The 25569-nt window shown below is 40.0% G+C and overlaps 2 protein-coding genes across 5 annotated transcripts in view; one reads left to right on the plus strand and one right to left on the minus strand.

The window, feature by feature from the left end:
* CMSS1 (cms1 ribosomal small subunit homolog) overlaps window positions 1–25569 on the plus strand; it is a 372626-nt gene that overhangs the window by 39346 nt on the left and 307711 nt on the right. The gene's annotated exons all lie outside the window — the stretch shown is intronic.
* Window positions 1–25569, minus strand: part of FILIP1L (filamin A interacting protein 1 like) — a 293470-nt gene that overhangs the window by 27716 nt on the left and 240185 nt on the right. The window contains exon 1 of one of the 3 annotated variants that reach the window (XM_043448723.1): window positions 17141–17273. The exons of the other annotated variants lie outside the window; for them this stretch is intronic. The gene's annotated coding sequence lies outside the window, so the exon portion shown is untranslated. Of the gene's footprint in view, window positions 1–17140; window positions 17274–25569 lie in introns of those variants that run through there. 3 annotated transcript variants of the gene reach the window in all.

The following is a 25569-nucleotide window of genomic DNA, read 5'->3' on the forward strand; positions in this document are numbered from 1 at the left end:
AATATTTATAGTATTAGCAATTCACACCAAGATATTTTAAAATATTTATATATTCATTAAAATAGTAAACATTAATAACGTATTTTTTTTATGAAAAATCACTTTTTATAATGCCAAAACTTGGTGGAAAAGACTGTGTTGTTTTGTATTTCTACAAACTCTAATACCTGGCTTAATTGAAGGCAGTTGGATTCTCAGATCTGTTTCATACATCCGTCAGCTGTCAGAACAATGACATCACCACACATCACATCTCTGGAATACTCCTTGTGAGGGACTGAGTGAAAAAGCTAGTGTTACTGTGAAAATAGCTTTGACCTCATAGACCTCTTGAAAGGGGCCATCCCTTGAGAATCACTCTTTACCTCGAGGATAGGTGGTTGAAGCATAAATGGCAAGTGTGTCTTTCTCTGGAAAAGTCTTTGGTTTAGGCTGTCACTTCTGCAGGCTGTTACTGAGTGAGCCCTTCGCTTCATAACACACTGATGAAGTCCCCAGATTCACTGGCCTAGTCACTGCTTCAATGTTTATGTCATTAATTAAACTAATTGCTCCCCATAACAGCTAGGTGGAAGATTCCCTTCCTTCAGAAAATACCTCTTTCCCAGTTCTTAGAAAAATCCTAAATGACAAAGCTCTCTCCATAAGACATCATGTTTTGTTTCAAACCACAATTTGAAATAAGGGCATGGAAACCACTGAACGACCTGGTTCTTAAAATGGGTTCATCCACAGTGCTGTGCAGGTCAGCTGACAGTTAACTCATTTCAGACTTTTATTATACCACTGTAGTAAGCAACTACTGTGTGCAAAGTACCGTGCCTGTTATTTAACAGCTTACCTTTTTTCTGTTAAAACCTGCCTGTATATTTGCAGATATCACTCTAGTCAGAATTTAAAATAGTTGCCCATCAACAACCAGATAGTGTGATGATACCAAATCTTGTTTGGTCTTTTCTGAAGATAGACAAAATAGTGTATCTCTCATCCTAGACCTAACTGTGTAACCTCACCTTGATGGCTCTCAATGCCTATATTTGCTTTTCATTCTTTCCATGCTAGTTTAATACATTACTTTTTCTTCTTGATTTAACAAGTTAACTGATAAGCAAGAAACTACATACTCTGCTTTATTCAGTTTTATGTCTGCTCTCATGGCTAGACTTTGATAGTCTGCTTATGATGATGACCCCCTATATCTCTTAGCAATTTTTATCTAATATGTAATTTTAATTGTTGCATTGTATTGATAGCAGCTGGGTTTATGGCTAAATAACCACAGAATTCTAAGTAGTTTAGAGTAATTACATGGAATTTGTTAGAAAGCTTCCTTAGGTTGAGATAGGTTCTTGGTAATCAACCAGTAATTTATGTTTCCTTGCTCGACTCTGCTTTTTCAATGGGACTTTTCACTGTTTAGTCTAATTTTTAAGAGCACTCATAAAAATAGCTATGACTAGTCTTTTTTATTCTATGTAGGCTGCTTCCTTTTATTTCTCTCAGAAGTCAAAGGTTTTTAAAAAAATTACAGCTCCAGCATACCATAGTCATAATGTAATGCTTGATTCATTTGACTTGGTCAGCAAGATATAGAAGAAACAGTAACATGTTTTTTGGCGTCTTCTAGCCATGTATGAGTATAAATCTGTGTCTGCTTTATGTCCTTATTACTGAAGATACTGTCATCATCATTGAGATCACTAGGAGACACCATAAATGGGTCCAGATCCAGGAAACTGGGTTGCTATTTTCCTTCACTGTGAAACAAGAATTGGGGCAAGAGGTGATAGAGAAGGCTTTAGTTGGTGTCAGAGAAATATAAAGTAAAAATGGGGCACGGTGAGTCAGGACTCTTCAGCATCTGAACAGTCTTGTTTGGCTCCCCAAGGGTCATAGGAAGTGAATTAATAAGATGCAAATAGTTGAACAACCTATTAATTATCAGGAGGTTAAGGAGCTTTTAGCAGAGAAACAGGATCCTAAGAGGAGCTTATAAAATCCTCAGATTGAGCAAAGGGACCAGCATTGGGAGAAAATCTTTAAAGAAATTCAAACAAAGAATCTCCTAGAAAGAAAAACTAGTGAAAGGAAAAGTTTCAGAAGCAGAGAAAGGTCCGCCTAAGAGCTCACCGGCACAAAACTTGAGGAGAACAGTCTCCTTCTGAGGCCGTGGAGTCTGGTCTAGGAGACACGGCACCCTCCAACAAACGGCCGGGCGGAGACTTAAAAAGGTGCTCAGTCTAGGGCCAGGGGAGGAAACGGAAACTTGAGGAGAACAGTTTCCTTCTGAGGCCATGGAATCTAGTCTAGGAGACACTGCACCCTCCAATCAAATGGCCGGGGGGAGACTTTAAAAGGTGCTCCGTCTAGGGCCAGGGGAGGAAACGGAAACTAACAAGGGAGTTACGATAAGGATAGCGTGTGCAAATGTGTACCAGCATAATTACTTAGAGCCTGAATTATATGTTGTTACTTCCTCAGCGCTATGTTGTCAGTTGAGTCACTTTCTAGAAAGAACTATCGGGTGATGGATGTTCATTGAATACCAGTAAGCTTGTGCTTTCTTGACGCCCATTTTAATTTTTCATATTGAAAAGTGTCTTCTCAGATGAATTTTTCTTTTCGCCATTTGCTGAATAGGTTTTTTTTTCCTTTGCTTTGAATATATTATAGCCATCAAGAAGAAACTTTAAAAAACAATTACTTTGAGTATGCACTGAAGAGCCATTCACGTTTCATGTTCTCCCTCCCCACCGCTCTGAATGTGGTTCTTAATTATTTGAAAGCAGTTCCTCAGATCAATATTTTAACATTTTTTTCTTCTCCAGACTTTCCGTTTTGTTGCTACACTAAAAAACAAACTTAGGGAGGAAAAGGCAAACCAGCCTGTCTTTTAACAGACTGAGACTTCAGGTGCTTGGCCAACTGAAAGTTTCACCTCCCTGATCTGTCGAGGCCTGCCTGGGGCTCCCACAGGCATGGCGCCTTCCCTGGCTGCCTGTTTCTTTTCTAGAAGCATGTAAAAAAGTCCCCCAGCATGTGATGCCTTGGATTGTCACAGACAGAACTATGCATCTGTATTCCCAAGAGCACCTTGCCTGGTAGACAGCATGCAGAGCCATCTTTAACTTGATGGTAATGATGATATTGGCTTGTCCCCAGGTTGCTAACACTTTGACTGTGTATCATTCTTTCCATTTCTTCCTCCCCTCTCTGTGGGTGACTGGGTACCCGCTGTGATCTGTGTTCTTCTGTATCTTATTGGCTCCACGATGGCAGTAGCCTGCTTTAGGATAGGAATGAGGTCCTCTCTGCTGCCTGTTCCCTACTGCCCCAGCAGCAGATGGCAGGAAGCAGTGCAGGTGGCTAAGGGCAAGGGGCAGGCAGGATGACTGACGGAGCCAGTACACCCCCCAGCACTGATACACCAACGGGAAAGAGGCAGTGGAATCTTGTGGGAGGCAGGGTAGTGCTGGGGGAGAAATTGAGATTTTGGAGTTCAGTTTTCAAAGCTGAGTCAGTTTCCCCACTTCTACCCAGGGTGACGGAGCAAGCAGTTTAACCTCTACAGGTCTCATTTTCTTCATCTGTGGGACAGAGGTAATACTGGAACCTCCCTCATTACAGCACTGTTCTAAGGGTTAGGTAAAACAATCTACACAAAAGCACCTCGCACACTGCCTGGCACAGCACACGTACCAGTTGTTACTGGAGCAGGAAACCGATGATGAGGACAGTAGGGGAGACCATCTGGGGGCAGGGAGTTGCCGCTGGTAACCACCACTTTAGGGCATAGTTGATTGTTTTTGAAAACTTAGAATGTCAGAGACAACAAAGAGATCTAACATTCATAACTCTTCACTATTTGCTTCTGAAATATATTTAGGATCAGTATTTTCCATTTCTCTTTTGTTCACAGGTCTACACCACAAGCTCTTCTCCCTTCCTGGAAGAGTACGATACTTTGAATGTGCATTATCCAGTGACATGCCAGCATACCACAATGGATGCTAATAGCTGATTCTCCCAAAGCCTCTTTGATGTTCTGTTCATGTTTCTCCTGTTCCTCGTTTCTTGCGTGTAAATGTGCAGTGCACTTTCTCTGCTGAGATAATATGCTCCTAGACAAGTAGACTTGTCTACTGGGGGACTCAGCGGTGGGGTGGGCTGACAGATCTTTTTCTGTATGTGCTACTGCTGGGTTTAGTTTTCATAGTGGAAAATGTGAAGAAGACTATTGATGATATTTTCAATTCTTTTTGAGCATTTCATTAAAAAAAGTACAGACAGGTTGAAGGATACCCAGGTTATCTAAGAAGGAGGTCATTTGAGGTTTCCATACTGTTGTATACTTAGCTTTGTAATTAAAAGTTTTCTTTGCTCAGTCTTAATTCTTCACAAGTCTGAATTTCAGTCTTTGATTTTAGATGAGCATTCCTAAATATATAAAATACATTTCAAAATATGTATATAAAGGTACAGGATCCCACGTCATCCTTCATCTACCAGTTCCTCTTCCCCAACTTATAACCACTGATACTAGCTTCTTACATGTACTTCTATAGTGTCTTTATGAGTAAACAAGAAAATACAAATAAAGATTCTTATCTACCCTTTTTTATATAAAAAATAGTTTATTCTTTATCCTTCACCTTGATTTTTGCAGTTAAGCATTTTTTGGAGATCTTTCTAGTAGATCAGTGTTCTTCAGCAGGGGCAGGATATGGGAATAAAAATCAACATGGCTACTAAATCTTTACAACTTCATGCTTAAAAAATTAAAATTTGTAGGATTTTTGAGATGAAGTAACAGAGGAAGAGGAGTCATATATTTTTGCAGTTTTGCATTTTTAACATTAAGATAAACTGTAATAGTAATATTCTTTGATTATCATGTTATGACAATAGCTTAACTGATTTATATCTGTTTTTATAATGTCTGTGTGTAGCATCTACAATTTTCTTAGTTAGGAAACTGAGGCCCAGAAAGATTAAATACCATGCAAGGCCATTATTACAGTAACCCCGGTACTGGAACACCGACTCCGATTCCCAGTCGCTATCCAGGGTGTGATTTAGTTTATAGCAAAAAAGAAAAAAGCATGTTGAGGGTCTAGTCTGTGCCTGCTGATCTTACTTGATCCTTAAAACAACCTTATGAGGTATTATTCCTGTTTTACAGATGAGGGTAAGGACCAAAAAACGAAAATATAGAGAGATTAAATAATTGCCAAATAGCACAAATAACCAAGCCAGAATAAAAAGTCACTGTCTGCAAAGCATGTGCTCTTTCAACTAAAGAGTCTACACGTTCGAAAGCCCAGACAGTACTGACCTCACAAGCTTCCTCTTTCTCTCGCCTCATGCTCTCCGAGTTCGTTTGTTCACCCCCGCGCTGTGTCCCTGTCCCGTCGGCCCCCCGCGCTGTGTCCCTGTCCCGTCGGCCCCCGACCCTCCCTCGGCTCCGTCTGCTCCAGGCACGCTGTCCCCGACACGGGGGCCGGTGGCTCCCGCGCCCCCGCCTCCCCAGGGGAGGCCCCTCCCCAGTGCTTGTCCTGCTGCTGGCGTGCCTACTGTCTTTCACTTGCTTGATCACTGGCTGTCTCTCCTACTAACTGAATGTAAGCTTTGTGTGAGTAGGGAGGTAGGGATGTCTGTGTGTGTGTGTGTGTTCAGTGACAGCTCAAGTACTGGCCTGTTTTCTTCAGGGCTGTATTTTCTAGCTCAAGAACAGTGCCTAGTATGCATTTGGTACTCATTAAGTATTTGTTACGTATTTGAACAAATACCTAATAGGTAGAAGTAGAGTCTACTTTTGAACTAGAGTTTTGTGACTGTAAGGAAAAGACACACAGTGCTGCCACCCTCTATATCTGTGGAAGTAGACCCCACCGGTAAGGAGGGCTGACCATACTACACCATTTTATATGAGAGACTTGAGCATCTGCTGATTTTGGTATCTGTGGGAGTCCTGAAACCACTCCCACTTGGATACCGAGGGATGACTGTTAATAGTTCCTTTCTTCTACAATCATTGATTAAGCAGTTAATCATTTATTGAGCAATTACTACATGCCATGTACCATACTAGTTCTGAAAACAGTCATAAGAAGCAACTATTATTATTCTCATTTTACAGAAAAGCAGTTTGTCACCACCATGACATACATCCACACTTCCTATCTCATATGTACCATCCTCTTCAGTGAATATATGTATTGTAATATTCTGCCCATGAAAGGCACAGAGAATCATTACCACTTGCAATCTACTGTTTTGTCACTGTTATTCTCTATAAGCTCTCTATAAGGCTACTTTGAGCTTGATCATGAGACATTAGCAAATATTCCCTTAATCATTGTAATAATAAAACACGTTTAGTCATCTGGCATAAATTCATGATTATTTTTGGATAGTTTAAAAAAATTGTGACTTTGCCAGTAATAACATCTCATGTTCCCTAGAGGAGGTAGGTTTGTCATAAATACCATTTCCGTAGAACATTTCAAGGAACTTAAAGTTCTCGGAAAATATTTTTAACAGGCAGCCTTTTCTCAAACAGACTTCAAGGGCATGATGCTGTATACCCTTAAATGTGTATTGTATGTATTTTATCTTATTAATAATATTTATATGTATTTGTCCTATTGCAAAGTCCATTTATATTCAGATGTTCCTTTAGTGGATTGAGGAAAACAGAAATAAATTCTTTAGAAAAGCATTCTGATGTAGCTGCAGAATTTTGTTTTTAGTCTCTTTCATCCCTTTTTTCTCTTCCCAGATCACAGGTTATTTTCATTCATATATTGCAAATTGGTATTTTGCAAGATTAGTATAATTCCTTTCTCTTAAAGCTTATTCCTTGGTAGGTTGTTTTTCTTTCTTTTATTCTCTTTTTTAAAAAGTCACAAAGAATAATCCTTTTCTGAACCTTACTCTGAGCCAAAAAAAAAAAAAATTTTTAAGCCCCTAGTTCCTATAAGTTTTTTTTTTTTAAAAGGTCTTCCTCTTTTATTTGGCTTTCATACTGAATTCGCTGGCATTCATATTTAACATAAAAGGCCAAAGCATGGAGCAGTCATGTGCCAGAGTGGATGAGTTCACTGGTTTTCACCTCCCTGCAGTCTGGCTGCCTGTACAGAGGCAGCGGCTAACATGGTATGCTTGGGAAACCAAACGTTTCCTAACTTGTTAGTGGGAAATTTAGACTTCAGAAATTTAGAAACCACAACAACAGACGCTTATGTTTTATTGTGACTACTGAAGTCACAAAGCTTGCCGTGAGAAACAGGCTAGACAGGAACCCCGAGAATGTAAGATGTGAGACATGGTGATCCCGAGAGAACTTCCGTCTTTCCCCTTTTCCATTTTAGCTCCAGTAAATAAGTAAGTAAGGAAGGCAAAGGAAGTAGGAACATTTAATACCATTAAATAGTATTTGGAGGTCAAAGCATTTGGAAGATGAGGCTTGATGCTTGGCCTGACTGCATGCTGAACAACTGACTCGTGAAACACAGTGAACATCCTCCATCTACCCTTACTCACTTTTCCTATTAATAGTTCCTGAAGGTGATTGGTTTCTGTCTCCTACATGATGTTTGGATGAATCTGGGCCACATGTAAATTTTAATTACAGACAGGTGGGAAAGTTTCTGTTGGAATATAAAAGACCATTTTTCTTGTGGACTGTGCATGTCCTCTTGCATACATTTTAAAAATTAAAATTATTTTGGTCATCTAACCTTGTTTAATTTTCCATAACAATTCAGAGCATTGGGTTGTATTTCCCTTTTCTGCCACTTTTGAGCATTGAGAAGACAGAAAGCATGAACACAGAGTTTGATCCTATTTTCTCTCTTAGAAGTTGGGTTCTTTTAAGATGAATGTATTCTAGAGAATATTTAGCTTGTGCAGTACGGGGCAATTCCATCAAGATGTTACAGTGGTTTGCAACAGGACTGCTAGAGGTGAGAGCAGTGACTTAATACTTTACTTCCCTGGGCCCCGGGCCTGTTGGCAGTGGGTTTTGTCCTTGGGCAACAGTGTCCCCATTTAGTTATATTTATCTGCATGAGAAATTCTGTTTGTAGCAGAATTGAAGAAAAGGCTATATAGTACACCTCTGCGTGTGCTATATGAAGACCAATCTGTTTTGCCCTGACCATATTTTACTTTTGAATTTTATTTCATTTTAAGATTTGAATTTTGAGAAAGGGCAAACTATTTCACGCTTGCAGTAGTTGAAAACAGTGTCATTGTTTTTTCAAGTCATTGAAAAAAAGCACTCACTTCACTCTCCCTCACTTTTAAAGTTCACTCTCTTAAAGTTCACAGCTAAAAACAAAGAAAAAAAGCAAAACCCCAATTCTCAAACAACAGACAAGGCACTTTCGGAGGAGCCATGTATTCAATGGACAGGAATATTTGACCAAAATCTGCCATCCACTTAACTGTGACCTTGGCTCATCTGCGTGCTACCTCAGCTGCAACATGGGGAAAGTAATACACCTTCATCTTGATGGTTTACAAAGCCTTTAACGATCCTCAAATCCCAGTTGCACATGATAAAAACCACTACCAACCTTAAAGGGCTTTCCTCATCGCTCAGTTGGTAAAGAATTCACCTGCAATGCGGTTCCATTCCTGGGCTGGAAAAATCCCCTGGAGAAGGGATAGGCCACCCATCCAGTATTTTTGGGCTTCCCTTGTGGTTCAGTTGGTAAAGAATCCGCCTGCAATGCAGGAGACCTGGGTTCAATCCCTGGGTTGGGAAGATCTGGAGAAGGGAAAGGTTACCCATTCCAGTACTCTGGCCTGGATAATTCCATGGAGTTGCAAAGAGTCCAACTTGACTGAGTGACTTTGACTTTCACTTTCATCAACCTTTAAAGTCCTTTCCCTCCTTTCTTTCCTATATAGCACTGTACACAAATTCACATGTCAAAAATGTATATTCCATTCTATCAGAAGAGATTTTGTGACTCATCTGATCTGTGGTTCATAATAGGGGAACCTTTATTGGAATTTCATGGGATTCACATTTATTTTGGGTTCTTTATATGTCAGGCATTTATTGTAGTTAGGTTATAAGTGTGCTGTAAAAGTACAGAAATAAATCATTTTAGTGTCTGACACCTAAAATGTTACGCTAAATTGAAAGTATAATTAAACTGCAAATTGAACACCTAAGAAGTATTTAGTAGTTTTTGAAAGGGAATCTTTATTGTCTGTGGCTAGGACATAATATATGCTACTTAAGCTCATGCTGGAACATCTGTCTCACCTATTTGTGTTATATGTGTGCCTCTCCAGCCTGGTAGGACTTTCAAGGTAAAACAGGGAGATTCCAAATTAGCTTTTAAGCCTTTTGCTCTCTCTCCTTGATCCTTTATTCAGTGACTTGGCTTTTATTTCAGGTGACTGCAACTTCTTTAGGAAAGTTTAAGTGGGTTTCTCATACTAGGGATTCCTTACCAGCAGAGAAATTAGGATAAAGGATAACCTCATTTTTCAGAGTGGCTAAAGTTAAGCACTAGAGACATGGATTTTCTCCAATAAGCTTAATGCTTTACTTCCCCCATGGCTGGATTACAAAACCATGAGTTCTTTGGGACTGCATCCTGCAAAGTACCTCCTATTTGGCCCTAAGGCAACCCCTTGCACCTCAGCCTGGTGGACCCCAATAGCATCAGATGCCGATTGAGCATCATTCTTATGAGCAGACTGGCATAATATCTAGAATAGTAATAGGTACCATTTACTGAGTGTCTCCTATGGGTCTGGCATTGGGCCAACTGCTTTATCATCACTTTTAATCTTCATTTTAAGGATTGAAACCACTGTGGGGGTCCAGGTTGTTCTAAAGGCCAAACGATGGAATTAAAAATCTGACTTCGGGTATTCTGATGCTGGGTCAAGCCTTCTTTCTCTTTTTACCTCAGATTCCCTTTTCAGGGTAGACTTCCAAGGAATAAATCTGTCATTTTTTAGAATGCTACATTTACATTTCATTTTATATCTTTTCCATGAATGTTCCCTAACTTGTCTGACCCTGGCTGAGTTCCCACAGCTCTTAACGGTTTTGTGGCACAAATACTGTGTATCATTTTATACTACTTTCTAGTTTGTTATGTTGTATTAGTTTTGCTCTTGAACAACTATAACTCCTTAAAGATTTGATACCTCTGTGTTCTCCACATGGGTCTGAACTTGGTACATACTGGATGACCAAACGATTTGAGAGGTAAGAAGACCCATTTCTAAGGGGAGCATGACTCCGTCTTAGACTGAATGCCACCTAAAGTTCTCAGAGTTTACTCTAATTATTATTAGAGCAAAAGAAAGAGAAGTAGAATTTTGTTCCTCTTTTTCCTGTCACTTTTGAGGACGGAGAATCATTCAGTGACATGAAGTCACTTCAACACAAATTTAAATCAAGTTCAGATGTGGGAAAACTAGCCAGAGAATGTTAACTTTGTGTTTCTTTGCATCTTTGCTCAGGCCAGTGAATTTTATGGGACTGTTAGAAGATTACTGTGTAGCATAATTTTAGGGGACATGAGTAGAACCATAATCACTTAACAAAGTTGTTCTCATCTTTATCTAAAAGATCTTGGTCTGCCCCAGGTAGGCAGTTGTATGAAAGCCTGAAGGATAATATGGAACCTCAAACATAATGTATTTCTTTTAACAAAATGAGTGTTTAACTACTTTGATGATAAATGAATTGATATTATTCTTAAAGAATAATTAATCTCATTAGCGGCAAAGGATTACTTTTCACAAAACTCCACAGAATGATTGACATCGTCTGCCATTCCCAATTAAGTGACCAGTCCCTGTTGAGGCTGAGGGACTTACACAGTGTCTCACTGCAGGCCCTTTGTCTTCAGCAAGAAGGAACTTTCTTATGCTGTCCCCAAGCAGCTCCTTCCTTTTCTTCAAATGTAACAGCAGCGGTCACTTATGTCTTGTCAGCCCAAATGTGATAAATATTTTACATTCCTCTTATGATTCTGCTCAGAGCTTTGTTTTTGTTTTGATTCACTTAAAAAAGAATTTTAAAAAGAGAGAAAAAAACTTGGTTCACCTTTAAACTTTTGTTCTGAGACTGGCGGGCCATGAGATATGACAAATCTAGAAGGTTCACTCTTGTCAGAATCACTCATCTCGAAGGTCTGACCTCATCCTTGAGGCTGCTCTTGATAGGATGATTCGGAGCTCTCACAGGCTCAGGGCTATAGTTATGTGAATCTTGCTTCTGGCTTTAGATTGGGCTTTTCCCCTCACATTCTTCCCATTTTCTTTAGCTGATTTGTCTCTGTAATGAATGATCAGTGGGTTGTATTTTTATAGTCTTTAGCTCTACTGGACCAGAATTCCCTCGGGGCTGACTGCACACTATTCTGTCCTTTACCTAGTATTGAGAGATGCTTATAGTGGATGACATCATGTCCTTTTATAAGTTAATGGAAGCCAAGGCTACAGGAGGTTTATGCAGAGCATGGATGGCAGAGCCAAGAAGAGTAGAACTTGATTTACGAACCATCATTCCTACTCTGTAGTCTTAGTGTTGAGATAACACTATTTGTCTATCAGTTTAGTGTCACTAGTAAATAAGCTTGGAGATTGACTACATTTGTGTTGTATTCTTCTAAAAAATAGTCCCACATGGTTTATCTTTACTTAATTTTTATGTACAGCTGACCTACATTATCTTGTATTGCTTTATCAATTCATTAAAAAAGAGCCTAAACAGGACAGTGACCAATGATTGAAACCATTGTGCAAGAGCTACTGACGATCTTAGCCCTTGTCACCGATGGTAGGTGTGGCTGTGCTAGCGACATGGTGTGGCGTGAGGAGAACTTAGTTGCTGGGCTTGCCCAGCCTTGCACTGAGCCCAGTGCCTAGTAGACACTCAGTAAACGTTTGGCACTGATGAGGAGTCACAAGCCCTAGGCTGGCTTCACCGGTGGACACTGGCATTACCTAACTTTGAAACTACAGAAAAATCATTCCTTTTCTGTAAAACCTGGCAGATGCACTGGATAACCCACAGAAACTCTGGAATCAAAGTATATATTTGGGAAATGGGAATCTGCTAATTTCTAATCACAGTAAGGACAAACTGTTTGGTCCCCATGAATGCAGTAGGGGCGGGCATTCAGCTGAGGCACAGAGATGAGGGGGAAGCAGAGGAATACCCTTCATTAAAGACAAAAGCACTGCACTCTGCTCTTTCATGTTTTGCTTCCCGTCCACTCCTTGCCCAGAGGCAATTCACCTGGTACTGTTTCACCATCTTCATTCTCATTATTCTGGGGAGGATGTTTAAGTGAAGTAGGTAGAGGTGGGTCGACAGAGAAGCATCTGACTTGAAGTCTGCCTACACAGATATAATGTACGGTAAAAGCAGACTGCTTTGACTTCACCGCCTTGACTTAATCTGAGCCTAATTTGTTTTCTGGTTTTTGTTTGTAAGTCAGTTCTATGTGGTTTGATGAAACAGTGGCAGAGATCTGTTTAGGGCTTCTGCACAGAGTCTGAAGGGACCCTTCCTAGTCCACTGTTCCCAGAAATCCTCTTTTCTTACCAAATAAGAAGTTTCTAGGTTGTAATTTGTTCATATGTTCATTCAACACCCTTCTTGGCCTTGTGACATACCTACTAACTTAACTAGGTCTGTCTTTTCTCCAGGTGCTAGGCACAAAGTGGTAGCAAAACTCATCCTCGAGGGATTTATAGTCCAGGAGATAGATGATAAACAAATTAGCAGTTAATGTGCAGTTTAATGTCATGAGAAATGCCTGCTATGAAGGAAAGAAAAGCAAATATCACTGGAGCTTAAAGCCCACAGTAACTTCCTCTGAAAGTTTTGGGAGGGTTGTTTCAAAGGCATTGAGTCACTTTGGGTTTTTAAAGGGAACCTGCTAGCAGGGGAGGTATAGGGAATGCAGAATGCTTAGCTGGAAGGTGCTGAGAAGAGGTCACTATCATGTTAGTGGTTCAGGCCTAAATGACTTTAACTGTAAAGCATACACACTCTTTGCAGGGCACCTCTCAGCTTTTGGGCAGACAGCGAGCTTTGCCACTCAAAGGACCTGTAAGTACATTTATTATTTGTTTTCTTTGTTCTCCCTTTATCACCTCCCTTCCATTGTTGTAGCCTGGTTAAACTGTATTGATTTTCACCTCCTTCCTCTTTGTCTTCTTACTACTTGTACTTATCAACAAGAACTTTGAACCTTTCTACTTTCTTTTTTAAAATGGATTTTATATCCAAATTAACACCTACAGTACCAAGGCTTCTTCTGGGGCTTCTGTTCTCATCTTTTCCTGCCCTTCATTTAAGGGGAAACCAAAGGCTGCAGTCTAAAAATGCAGGCGGCCCTGGCTCTGCCTGTGAGCAGCTCTGTGTCTCTGAGGCAAGTCACACAGTGGACATGAATTTCTTCTGCAAGGTGAGGCATTTGGGTCGGATGGCCTCCAAGGCCTCTTCCAGGTATCAAGTTCTGTGGACATTCCCTGCTAGGGTGTGTGTGGGTGGGTGTATATGTGCACGTGCATGCATGTGTGTGTGGGTGTATATGTGCGTGCGTGCGTGTGTGTGTGTATGCACTCACTCTCTGGGGCCTGGGGCATCCCACAGTCCATAAGAATTTATCAAGGCACGTCTCAAACCACATCTGTGGGATTGAGTGCTATTCTGACATAATACACACTCTCTTTTACTGACAGTAACTGTCCTTTAGGCTGGAATCAGTAGCTGTCATAAACAGAAACAAGGAATTTACACTTCTCCCTGTCCCGGTGGTAGATACACTTAGCTACCTACTCCTCTGCATACCGTCTTACCCTTTCCCCCACACAGAGACATATCATTTCCTAAGCTACTCTTTAAAAAAATAATAATTGTACCTTTAAGAGTTAACCTTATTTTGAAACCAGTAGGGCAGAGGAATGTGAGGATGGTTAGACTGGAGAAAAAATGCTGCTAATGTGTTATTCTCTATTCTTGGGCTCAGAATGAAAACTGCTGCTGTCCTATCTAACCTGCTAAATTAGAATCTCCTGGAACAAGGATGAAAAGGGAATCCTCCCATATCTGAAAAAGAACCAAGTGACTTTCCTTGGAGAGCCTTCCCACTTTTACTTGCCTTGCAGCTTTCCCAGTCAGAGGTAATGTTAGAAGGCCAGGGGAGAGAATCTCAACTCTGTTTTTAAAAAAAGGAATGCAGGAAGACTTAGGACAGTGGTGGTGATGATCTGCTAAGGAATTAGTGCACCTAACCCTCCAAGCAGAAACTAACTGGCCAGTGGATTTTCTAAGTCTTTGCAGCACACATGAAAGAAACATAAGTGATTGAGTTGGTGGCCCGTATAGACTGTAGTGATGGCAGAGGCAGCCATGAAAATGTTTCTCTGAAAGTCTTATGCTGCATATGCAGTGTCTCTTCATCTTCAAATCCTCATTTAAACACAGTTTACAAAAACTAAATCAGTTTTTATTGAAGCTAAATTCACAGTCAAATGTAAATTAAACTCTAAAAATCATTTAAAATTAATGATAAGCCCAAGAAGATAAGGTGTGTTCGATTTTTCCAAGATAATGATTGTCTATGTGGATAACAGATTTCAATTCCTGAAGCAGGTTGAGACCAATATTGCTTTACATACCCTGATATTACTTCATAATATCCAGTCTTTTATAAACAGTTCTCTTCCTGCCCCCCCTTCCTTCTTCCTTTTAATAGGAGGCTGTATTTTCTTTTCTCCATTCACCTTGTAAAAGCATTCACTTTGCCCTGAAGCAATAGATATAGATAGAACATGATCTAAGAAGAATTAATGGAATTTTATTCTTCCTCTCTCCCATTTTCATTTTTTACCTCAAAATCCATTTATTACTAAAGGCAATTTTTGGAGGGGGAGAGGTAGCAAAGAATCCTAAAACAAAATTCACAGCATTTTGAGAAAGCAGATTAATGGGAATTCCAAGTGGACTTGAGAAGTTCTAAGCTTGACTTGTATTTTCATATTGACTGTTACTACAGACTTCATTACAGCATTAGGAAAATATCACAAAAATACCAGGACTTAACAGGTAAGGTTAATCACCATAGAAAGGTAAATGAGTTTATTAATTATAAAATTAATGTTTTATTGAAGATGTAAAAATTCACACTGATTCAATCCAAAACATTTTTTCCATCATACAACTTGTCTCAAGGACTAAGAAATGCTCACTCAGAGAGTACACTGTGAGATAATGTATCCATGAAAAATCTCTTTTAACTTTCAATTTTAAAAGGGATTTTAACGGGTGATTGTTCTTTGAACTGTGCTTTAAAGTTAATAGATGGAAAATAGTGTGGAATATTGAAGTGTGTCATTTAAAATTTTTTTTACAAATTGATGCTTGCCTGTTTTAAAAAAAGTAAAATGCAGACTCTGGAAACACAGCTGTTAGAACTTTGATAGAGGTTATGATTTTCAACAGTTGAGCTATAGTTTATGATACAGATGGTACTTTGGGTAAAGCTAAAACAATAATTGATGGTTTCTGTTTCCCTCCTCCTCTATTAGATTCAAAAGAGTGGAATACCTTTTTCCCAAGACAGGAATCTTTTTCAGTTTCCAATTACAGCATATATCAAGTAAACAACTTTGCTGTTGCATATTCTGTACTTCTCTCCAGTAACCTGGGTGTTGTCCCCACTCTCTTCTCATTATGGTAGGCTTCCCTAGATTTGAAATAATAGTTTTGAGGAAATCCTGCTTCTCAATACTAACCTGCAGTTTATAAAGCCTATCTTCAGGCCAAGGAACATATAATTTTTCTTTTAGAATACTAAAACCAAAGGCCTGCATTGCTCCAAACAAAATTAGCTAACAAAACAAAAATCCTCTGAAGCAAAAATGGCAGGCACCAATGTCATATACTTTAAAAAAACTCAACCACAGAATTACTAGAAATACAGATATATTCCACATTTTGACCAGGTTTAAAAAAAAAAATCTATGTTTCAAATGATAAATAAAACAAAGACTATTTTACAAGGAAAATAATTCTTTCACACACTTTTTCTTAAGTTTTGTTTTATAACATATGTTCAGACCAAATAAAATTTAAGTGATAAATCATTTTTTCATCTCATATTCCAGTGTTTTTGACATAGCATATTTTAATTTTAATTCCTCTGATTTTTATTCTGAAAAATAAAGTAAAATAAGTCGATTTTCAGCAGCTGCCACTTGTTCAGTTATCATAGTGTAAGGATTCATTTATAGCAGTAGTCTACTCGAGGTCTAGAGGTAATAAATAATGGCTCAAAATGCCACTGATTAACAAAATTCTTCTATGGGCTTTACTTTTTAAATTTATTATGTATTTCTACATCATAAACTACTGTGCAACATATTACTGTACAGAAACTAGCTTTATGTTTCATTGCAGTGCAGTTTGTCATTTACCCATTGACTGGAGTTGAAGTAAAAAGTTAGAACACAAAACTGTGATAGTTACTTTTTTGTACTAATTAAAACTTGTTTTTAAGACAGATTAGCATTTGTAGGAGTTTTCTGAATCTTAAAAAGTGCTTTACTTTTAAAGTTAGATCCATCCTAATTACAAGATATATTCCTAACAAGAGTTTTCTAGTCTTTCAGATGAAGATTTATAAAAGAGAGAGAGGACACTGGGTGGGAATCATATCCACTGCCCTGTGGTAGGTAGGTTTTCGCTTTGTGCTCTTGTAAGACCTAAAGGACTTTGCGTCCTAAGAGAGAGAAGACCAGGAGAGTTGTTGTATTACAGCAAATCCCGCACCCCCCCCCCCCCACCAAAGATTTCTCAATAGAGGCAGAACACAGTGCATAACTTATTTGGAAGGCGTCTGTAATACATAGTCATCCCTCACCTCTCCACATTTAAAAATAGATCCCAGATCTGTATTCTCCGTCAGAGAAAACTTTTTAAGTTTTGTGTAAATTGGGAAAGGTTTTGATTCTAGAGTTCATTGGACGCGCTTTTCGAAACCTGTTTGCAGTTCGTGATGCTGATAACTTTAAAAGCCACCTACAGACTGCCTGGCTCTCCGCTCCCCTTGCTGGAGCGGAGCGGCTCTCCCGGGCTTACCTGAGTCGCCTGCGCCGGGGCCGGGCGGGGACCGGGCGGGGGCCGCAGTCGCGCGGCGTCGCGAGCGGGCTGTGCGCGCTCCGGGAGTCGCCCGAACAATGCGAGCGGGGCGCCGAGCGCGCCCGGCCTATGGGCGTTACGTCACTGCGCTGCCTTATAAGGCGCTCCGCGTGTGCGGCGCGGGCGGCGGGGGCGCCGGTGACAGCCAGACCCGCAGCGGCGGCGCTGCAGCGCGCCCCGGCCCCGCCGACGCTCGGACCGTGTGAACGGCCCCTCGGTCCCGGCTCCCCGCGGAGGGGAATGGGCGGCGGGCCGGGGACGCTGGCGCCCTCCTGCCGGGCTAATCTAGCCTTTGGGGGTCATGGTCGATCAGCTTGTAACTTTTATTCCTCTGGGGCGCTAAAGCTGCTGTTGTTGCTTGGGATTCTTAAATATACATCATGTTATTCTTATGTGTGCTTTGTAAATACGTTTTTCTTAAGTTTGTTTTTTGCTCGCTGGGGGCGGAGGCAGGGTGGGGAGGCGGGAGAGGGAAGCGAGAAGTCTCTTTTTTTGGTGGTGGGGCAAGACATCTCCGGGAGTGATTTAGACTTCAAACCTTCTCTTTCCTCTTTGTAAAGAGTTAGGGTCCTCAGAGGATAGTATTTTATTTCCTGATGATGTAACTACCAAACAATTCTTCAAGTGATGATGGGAAGGCCAGATGAAATCTTATTTTTTTCAGTGTTTTTCCTGAGAGGAGAACCTCATTCCTCATTTCTGCATGCCTGTATTTTAATGAAAGTAGTTAAAACTAATCAGTTTATTTGGCAGGGACAGTATTTATTAAAGAAATTTAATGTTTTGTGCTGTACTTTCAAGATAGTATAAAAATAGAACTTCAAAACTAGTTTTAATTCATCTGTTCTTTTCTACAAATTAAAACAAAATGCAAAATACCTGAGAGGAAAAAAGAAACTGACCAAGTATGACTGAGTTAAGCTTGCTACCCTTTACTCTGGGACAAATTTACTTGTTTAAAAACTTTTTCTAGTAAATGAGGATTAACCTCCTAATTGCTTTGCACATCGATAAAAGAAGTAATCTCAAAAAGTCCTAGCCAACTATATGAATCTGCTAAGTAAATTAGAGACGTGGCTGCCTCATTTATTTGTGAGTTTCAAATAAACTGAGTAGTTTAAATAACTTGAGTCTGTTTAATTTTTAAAATTACATTAAAATAGGATTGCTTCCTATTATGATGTACAATGTCTATGGAATTATTGTTTCCATATGTTTTGTCAAACAGAAATAATAAAAATAGTCTGCCTGTTTCTTTTCTTTAGCATGGAGTGGAGAAAGGCTGCTTGCAGAGGATTTATAGTTAGTGAAAATGGTGTGGAGAAAAGATGCAGGGCCCCAAAAGAAGTGTGTATCATCTTTAATAGTGGGCTCACGTTGACAGTTCTAGGTCACTCTACCTGTCTACTGAGAGGCATATTAAACTAAACCCTGCTTTTCTGTATATACTCATTTAAGAGCTGTGAATGACCATTCACTTCAGCTGAACTTAAATTTTAATATTTGATTTGCAGTTTTGTATTAACAGATGTTAGTTTGTTGGTTTTAATGGTTACTTTGCCTTCTGGTGTGTGTGTGTGTGTGTGTGTGTGTCTCAGTCCTGTCTGACTCTTTGTGACCGTGTGTGTGTGTGTGTGTGTGTGTGTGTGACTCAGTCCTGTCTGACTCTTTGTGACCCCATGGACATGTGTGTGTGTGTGTGTGTGTGTGTGTGACTCAGTCCTGTCTGACTCTTTGTGACCCCATGGACATAGCCTGTTAGGCTGTTCTGTCCATGGGATTCTCCCAGCAAGAATATTGGAGTGGGTAGCCATTCCCTTCTCCAGGGGTCTACTGGACCCTGGAATTGAACCTGCGTCTCCTGCATTCTTTACCACCTGAGCCACTAGGGAAGCCCATGAAGTGTATTTAAATCTTTTTTTTTTTTTTTGGTGTCCTGTGCTTACCTTGTACTTATTAAACATACTTTGAGATTTTTATACTGTTACAAATGAGACAAAATGACTGTTAGGAAAGTTGCATGAGGCACAAATTTCTGAATCTCAGTTCCAAACTGGTAAGGTAAAGTACCTCTACTCAAAGCTAGCATTTTTATGACTTGTTCTGCTTCCTTTCCCCTCTGATAGATACAGAGACTTCCTCACATTTGACACTGCCTTTTATTTCTTTCTTATGTTTTTGTATTTCTGCTTTGCATTTATGTCTATGCTTTTGACTTCCCAGTTTCCCTGTAAAACTTGTCAGGATTATTTTCTCCTTTTCTTTGGTTGCAGTAACTGAAGACTAGAGAAGTTAAATGGCTGCAAGACTTGTGTAGGATTCTTGGAGCAAGAGGAAAGAAGATGAGTGCTCCTACTCCCGTTCCTTGCCTATGCTGTTGCTCCCTGGAGCACTGGTCCCTGACACAGCTATGACTCAGCCTTGCAGCTGAGGTCATGGTCTGTGACCACTCTCTTCAGGAACCAGTGAGTGACTCTCGTGGGTTGAGCTTGTAGCACACACCAGCCCGTCTTAGTGCTCTGCACGCCCGCCATCCTTCAGTCTGCATAACATTCTGAGGTGGTTTATCCATACTTTTCAGATGACAAAACACATTGGAAGGGGTAAAATTGCTTGACCAGTCACACTGCTGGTAAAGTAATGAAAAGAAAAATTTGAAGCAGTGTTTATATGTACACAGGCTTAGTCTTACCCTCCCTTAGGGATTTACTCAGAATCTCTCAGAGGTGTTGTTAGTAAAGAAATAATCAGATTTAACTGAGAAGTTTGTGTCTTTATTTTCCAGACTGAAAGTTGAACTGGGAAAGCTAAAACTCTTCAGGGTCTACACACCAAAGCCTCCCTGATTGTGTGCTGATTAACCCCCGGGAGTGTTTACATCGGAGACATTGTGGATTTGTGTATTTACTAAGATAGTTTTCTTGAGGATGCTGGCAACATGTTCTAATAAAGTTAGAATATTGTAACAGTTCTCCAGCAGTTGAAAGTCGAACATTTTGAAGAAGGAGCATCTTTATCGAACTGACACCAGGGCCCCCTGCGTCTTATAGTGCACACTTCAGCCAGCCATTGGCGTTGTGTTCCACTGCCAGATGTCAATGAGTAGAGTTTTATCTCCTTTCTTCCTTTCAGCATTTTCTTTGTGATGTAATTTTTGTTCTTTTAGCTTCTAACGTATATTTATTATGAAAAGAATAGAGATGTGACCATTGTGCCACAGTCTTGGCTAAGAAAGTTGTTACTTCCGTTTTTACTGAGAACTTTACCGCCCAATTCCCGTATGACTCTTCATTTTATAATCAAGAATTTTGTACAAATAAGTATACCTACAAATAAAAGTCCTTTCTACAGTGAGTAAGCTGATTTATAATGTAAATCAGCGATAGTTTAAGTTATCATTTGGAGATGGCACAAAGGAATTTTCCTAAGCTAATTGCTGTCTAATGTGAAAGTAGGGTTTGTAGGCAGCAAGGCTGGAAACTAGGATATATTGATTTGATTGAACTGTGTGAGGTCACTTTTGTTGAATAGTCAGAAACAGTTGAGTATCAGCAGTTTCCCGTGGGTTAAGCCACTGCCAGGGGGTTATTACAGTGACCACAGCAGCCAATGTTATTAGTGATGTCCACAATGTCATCATTACTTAACTGTTTTAAAATACCATTAACATGTTACCAAACCCAGCAGCCAGTTTCTCTTTGTGAAGTGACTGCTCTTTCTTTCTTGCCCTGTCTCTGTGCCATTGTTTCTTCTTGTGATTGGTAAAGTCTTTTAGTCATCCGAATCAGTGCCAGAGAAGCAGGATTCATCATTAGCTGAACCTTTTCTGGAGCCACCCACAGTTTTCGCTGTTGGCTCTTTAATCAGGTAAGGGGAGATGTACACTGTTCTATGAGGCTCTGCTGTAAGCTCTGGGATGGTAACGCTAACTTTGAATGGGACACATTTGCCCCTTTGCCTCTCATAGAGTTTACGTGGAAACACTGTAACAGGCAAAGAAAAGCAACAATTTTTATTATGGGCATGGGCCTGTTATGAGAAGCTGAAGGGAACGGGGACAGATCCAGGATGGCATGGGGCGAAGCAGAATGCTGTGGTTCTCCATTGCATCAGGCTGCTGTTGGGTTGGCCAGAGCGTGAGTCTTTGGTGCTAAGACACTCCTCCTGACAGAACATTCTAACATCTCACGGGCAGACTTCATGCCACATGGCTTTGCTGCTGAGCATTGGACAAGCCTGACATGGATGTGGTACTGATGGCTTATCTGCTGCTCCACAATTTAAGAGGAAGGCTAAGGGGACTGAGCCCCACGGTGGACAGCTGTGGAACATGGAGCCAAAAGGGAAGTCTGAGGGTGAAAACGGCTTCTCTCCATGTCAGGGACAATCAGTTTTCTGACCTACCTCTTTCTTTTTACCCTTCTTTCAGCTTTCTGGTGATATCTGCCTTACTCTGTACACATAAATGCCCACATGAAATATCCCACATCCCCAGGCAGCCCATCATTTAACGTGTACACGGAGAGCTTTCACCAGCAGTTAATGGGCTGCAGTGAACTTCAGTTTACATGTAGGTCGTCTCACTTTTACCTGCAGCCCAGGTCTCCTGTCCCAGGCCTCCATATGCGTGCATGCTTAGTCACTCAGTCCTGTCTGACTCTGCAACCCTGTGGACTGCAGCACACCAGGCTCCTCTGTCCATGGGGATTCTCCAGGCAAGAATTTTGGAGTGGGTTGCATTTCCTTCTCCAGGGGATCTTTCCCACCCAGGAATCGAACCCACATCTGCTTGGCAGGCAGGTTCTCTACCACGGAGCCACCTGGGAAGACCATTCATACTTTAGCTGACTTTGACTTTAAAAAGGGACCAATGCCTTTGAGAAATAACTTGGGCTGATAGCAACAGTATCAGTGCTAATGTTAGGAAATGGGAAATCCTTTATTCACATTAAAATGAATGCTATTTTGTGGCTTTAAAAATTAATTTAAAAATAGTTCAGTGCCCATGTCATAATTTGGAAAATGCAAAAAAGTCAAAAAGACATTTTACAACTAGTCCTACCACATGATTACTGCCAGCTATTAACAATTCCATGTACTGTGTTTCCTTTTAGTCTTTTTCTAAGCATTTGTAAAGCATGATTGTTTTCATACTGTGGGATATAATTGTATATTGTTTCTTACTCTTTTACCTTTTTATATCTATATTTTTAATTATGTTCCTGTCTTTTCTGTAGGCATTGGGTCATTTAAAAGCATTTATTTATGTATTTTCCCTAGAAATGGTGGGTCACAAAGCCAGCCACTGACATCACCATTGTTTTTTCTTCAATAAGTAAAACAAGGTAATGTGTAGTTAATGGGGACGCCTCTGCTTCAGAGACCTCCTGTTCTTGGTTTACGTGGGATGCTGTGGGTTGACTATAGGATACTAGGGAGCATGCCAGTTAGTGAGCAGGATAACTTGGAGGGGATGAAGTATTGATAATATGATGCCACCGTAAGATTATTAAATGGGAAGCAGGAAAAGCCTGCTATTTAGGTCCAGTCCTTTTGCTTATTTATTCCTGTAACATTTTGTGTTTCCTTGGTAACTAATAATAGTTTTGAGAAATTGTTGCACTCACAAGTATTACTGCAAGAGTAAAAAAAAAAAAATCCTCGAATCACAGAAATTAGACAGAAAAGACCTATTAGGTCATCTTCATTGTCCCTTGCCAGTACAGATTGTTCTCAATACTTTGTTCAGTCCATTTTTTTAAAGGGACCTTGTAAACTAGTTTATGCTTCATGTCTTTTTTTAAGTAAGGCATTTTAAAAGCAACTTCTCTGACAGATTTTTCTGTATCATTGTGAAGCTTGATTTCAGGCTAAGTATTTTTGGAGGAAGACCTATGGATTCAAAGTCAAAGTACAGTTAAACAGGTTTTTTAGTTGAAACTCATTGGAGCAGTTCAGGATGTTACTAGAATAGTTGACTAACTAAGGATAAAACAGATGGGTGAGTTGAATTTATGTTTTCTTTTATCCCTGGAAAGTCAAATATAACAGGGCATGAGGTTAAACTTTTAATTACATAAATTCATTGAAATGGGTCTAGAAGGCCTAAGGAAATAAAGCATTTAGGAAATAAAGAGGAAATAAGAGTAAAATGGCTCATTCTAAGGTTATTTTTATGAAAGAGACTTTTTATGATCTTCCCGCCTGTCCCTGATTCTGCTTTGTCCATTATTTACAGTTGATTATTGCTTGTTGTGAAGGTGGCTTCTGGTTGTTAGATTCTTTCCCTCAGTAAGGCAACTTTTTCCAAACCATAGAGGGATAGAATAAAACTTTCTCATGGAGCAGTCAGTGGTAGTGGTACAGACTAAATGCTTCACTTCCCTACATTATGGCTAAAGATAAGATATCTTCAGCGGGATAAAATGGCAGACAAATTAAGAAATGAGAAATGTGCTTTGAGTTTTACTAGGAAGGATGATTATTTCATAAAATCACGTTTTATAGTGTAAAAGACCTCAGAAAACATCTACTCTGCTTATTACCACTCTTTGTTCTCCCTCTTTAAGTGGATGAGATAACTGGAGCTCAGAGAGGTTAAAGGACTTGCCCCAAGGTCAAACAATGAACTGGTGATCCAGCCACTGTGTTTTATGGGTCTGCATGCCTCTGTCGGGAAACATGAAAAATCAAAAGTGACTAACTAAATAATGTGATTAGAACTGTCAAAAAGAATGTATCTGAAATCCTAGTTATTGTAATACTAATGTAATCTACCATGGCTTATACTAACTACAGAACTAATATGGAACATTAATGAGCAAGTTATCTACTTTATGGATTAAAAATGCAATATTTTGTTGCGTATCTTTTAAATTAAAGATCTGTATAATACTGGTAATCAACCCAAGCCACCAAGATTGGTAATGGATTGACAACCCTGGTCAAAAATATCTGAACTTTTAATGTTAATACTGCGTTATCATATAACAACATTGTCTTACATGCTTGCCAATTGTTTATTCTGTACATGAGAAATCCTTTTATAATTTATGCCACTAGGCATCCAATCTGCATCATACAATACAGGTTTGGGAGGCAGATAAAAAGTTCTGTGTTCACCCTTAAATTGGAATCGCTCTCAAGTGAGAATTTCAACCTTCTTCCCAGTAATTGGTGCATACACAGTTCAGTTGTAACTAGAGCTGAATAGCCCCAGCAATTTGTTACTTCCTCAACAAGTCCACTCCATTCCAATCTAAAAACTGGCTTTTTCCAGCTTCCACTGACATTCCTGACCTTCCCGTGGAGCTGTGTTGAATAAGCGCATTGCTTTGACGCGACGGTTTTTTTTAAGTATTTGAAGACGGTTGTCCTCAACTGTCAGCTGTGCCTGTTTGATAAGAGCCCTCTCACACCTTGTCTCTAATGGTTTGGAGCTCAAAATGAGCAGTTTACTTCTGTGTTAGGATCATCTTCCTCTTCATCGACTTACAGACTTTGTGTGTATACCTAAATTATCTAAGCATTTTAAGATAATTATCTAAGACAACGTACATCAAACTGCTGTATCATTGAGCTTCCTGATCACCAGCCTCCTAATGAACAACCTCACACTTAAGTATTTTCATCATGCACTGCTCCTGTGATAATCTGGGTTAATCACTTCTATCCTGTGTTGGTTTTGTTCATATCTTTGTTTAATAACAACAATTATATATAACACATTTATTATTTAATGGATGCCATGAAGTGTATGCTTTACGTATAATTGCAACTTTGTCCACATAATGACTCTGTGAGTTAAATAACTGAGGGATAAGCAGAGAGGTGAAGTAACTTATACAAGATCACAAAGCTAGTCAAGAATGGTACCAGGATTTGAACTGCAGACTGACTTCAGCAACCTCTGATATCACACTCAGTGTCTTTGTAGTAGAATTTGGTCTTGGAGGCAAACAGTACTAAGCCTGGAGTACTAAGCCTTTGTATCTCTCTTACCTGCCATCTAGTTCATTATTGCCCTGTAGGGTAGCAGGGGCTTCCCTGATGGCTCAGAAGGTAAAGAATTCACCTGTAATGCAGGAGACCCAGGTTCAATACCTAGGTCAGGAAGATCTGGAGAAGGGAATGGCTACCCACTTCAGTATTCTTGCTTGGAGAATTCAGTGGACAGAGGAGCCTGGTGGACTACAGATCATGGTTGCAAAGAGTTGGACAGGGCTGAGCGACTGACACTTTCACTTTCGCTTCATGGGCTAGTAGAGTGAGAATGAATCTTGGAGATCATCTGGTCAGCTTCCCTCATCTTGTAGTCTGTATAACTGAGACTCAGCTGTGCCGCAGCCTGTTGAGGGACAGGCAGAGGG

This window comes from Cervus canadensis, chromosome 27 (genome assembly GCF_019320065.1).
Source record: "Cervus canadensis isolate Bull #8, Minnesota chromosome 27, ASM1932006v1, whole genome shotgun sequence".
Lineage (NCBI taxonomy): Eukaryota > Metazoa > Chordata > Mammalia > Artiodactyla > Cervidae > Cervus > Cervus canadensis.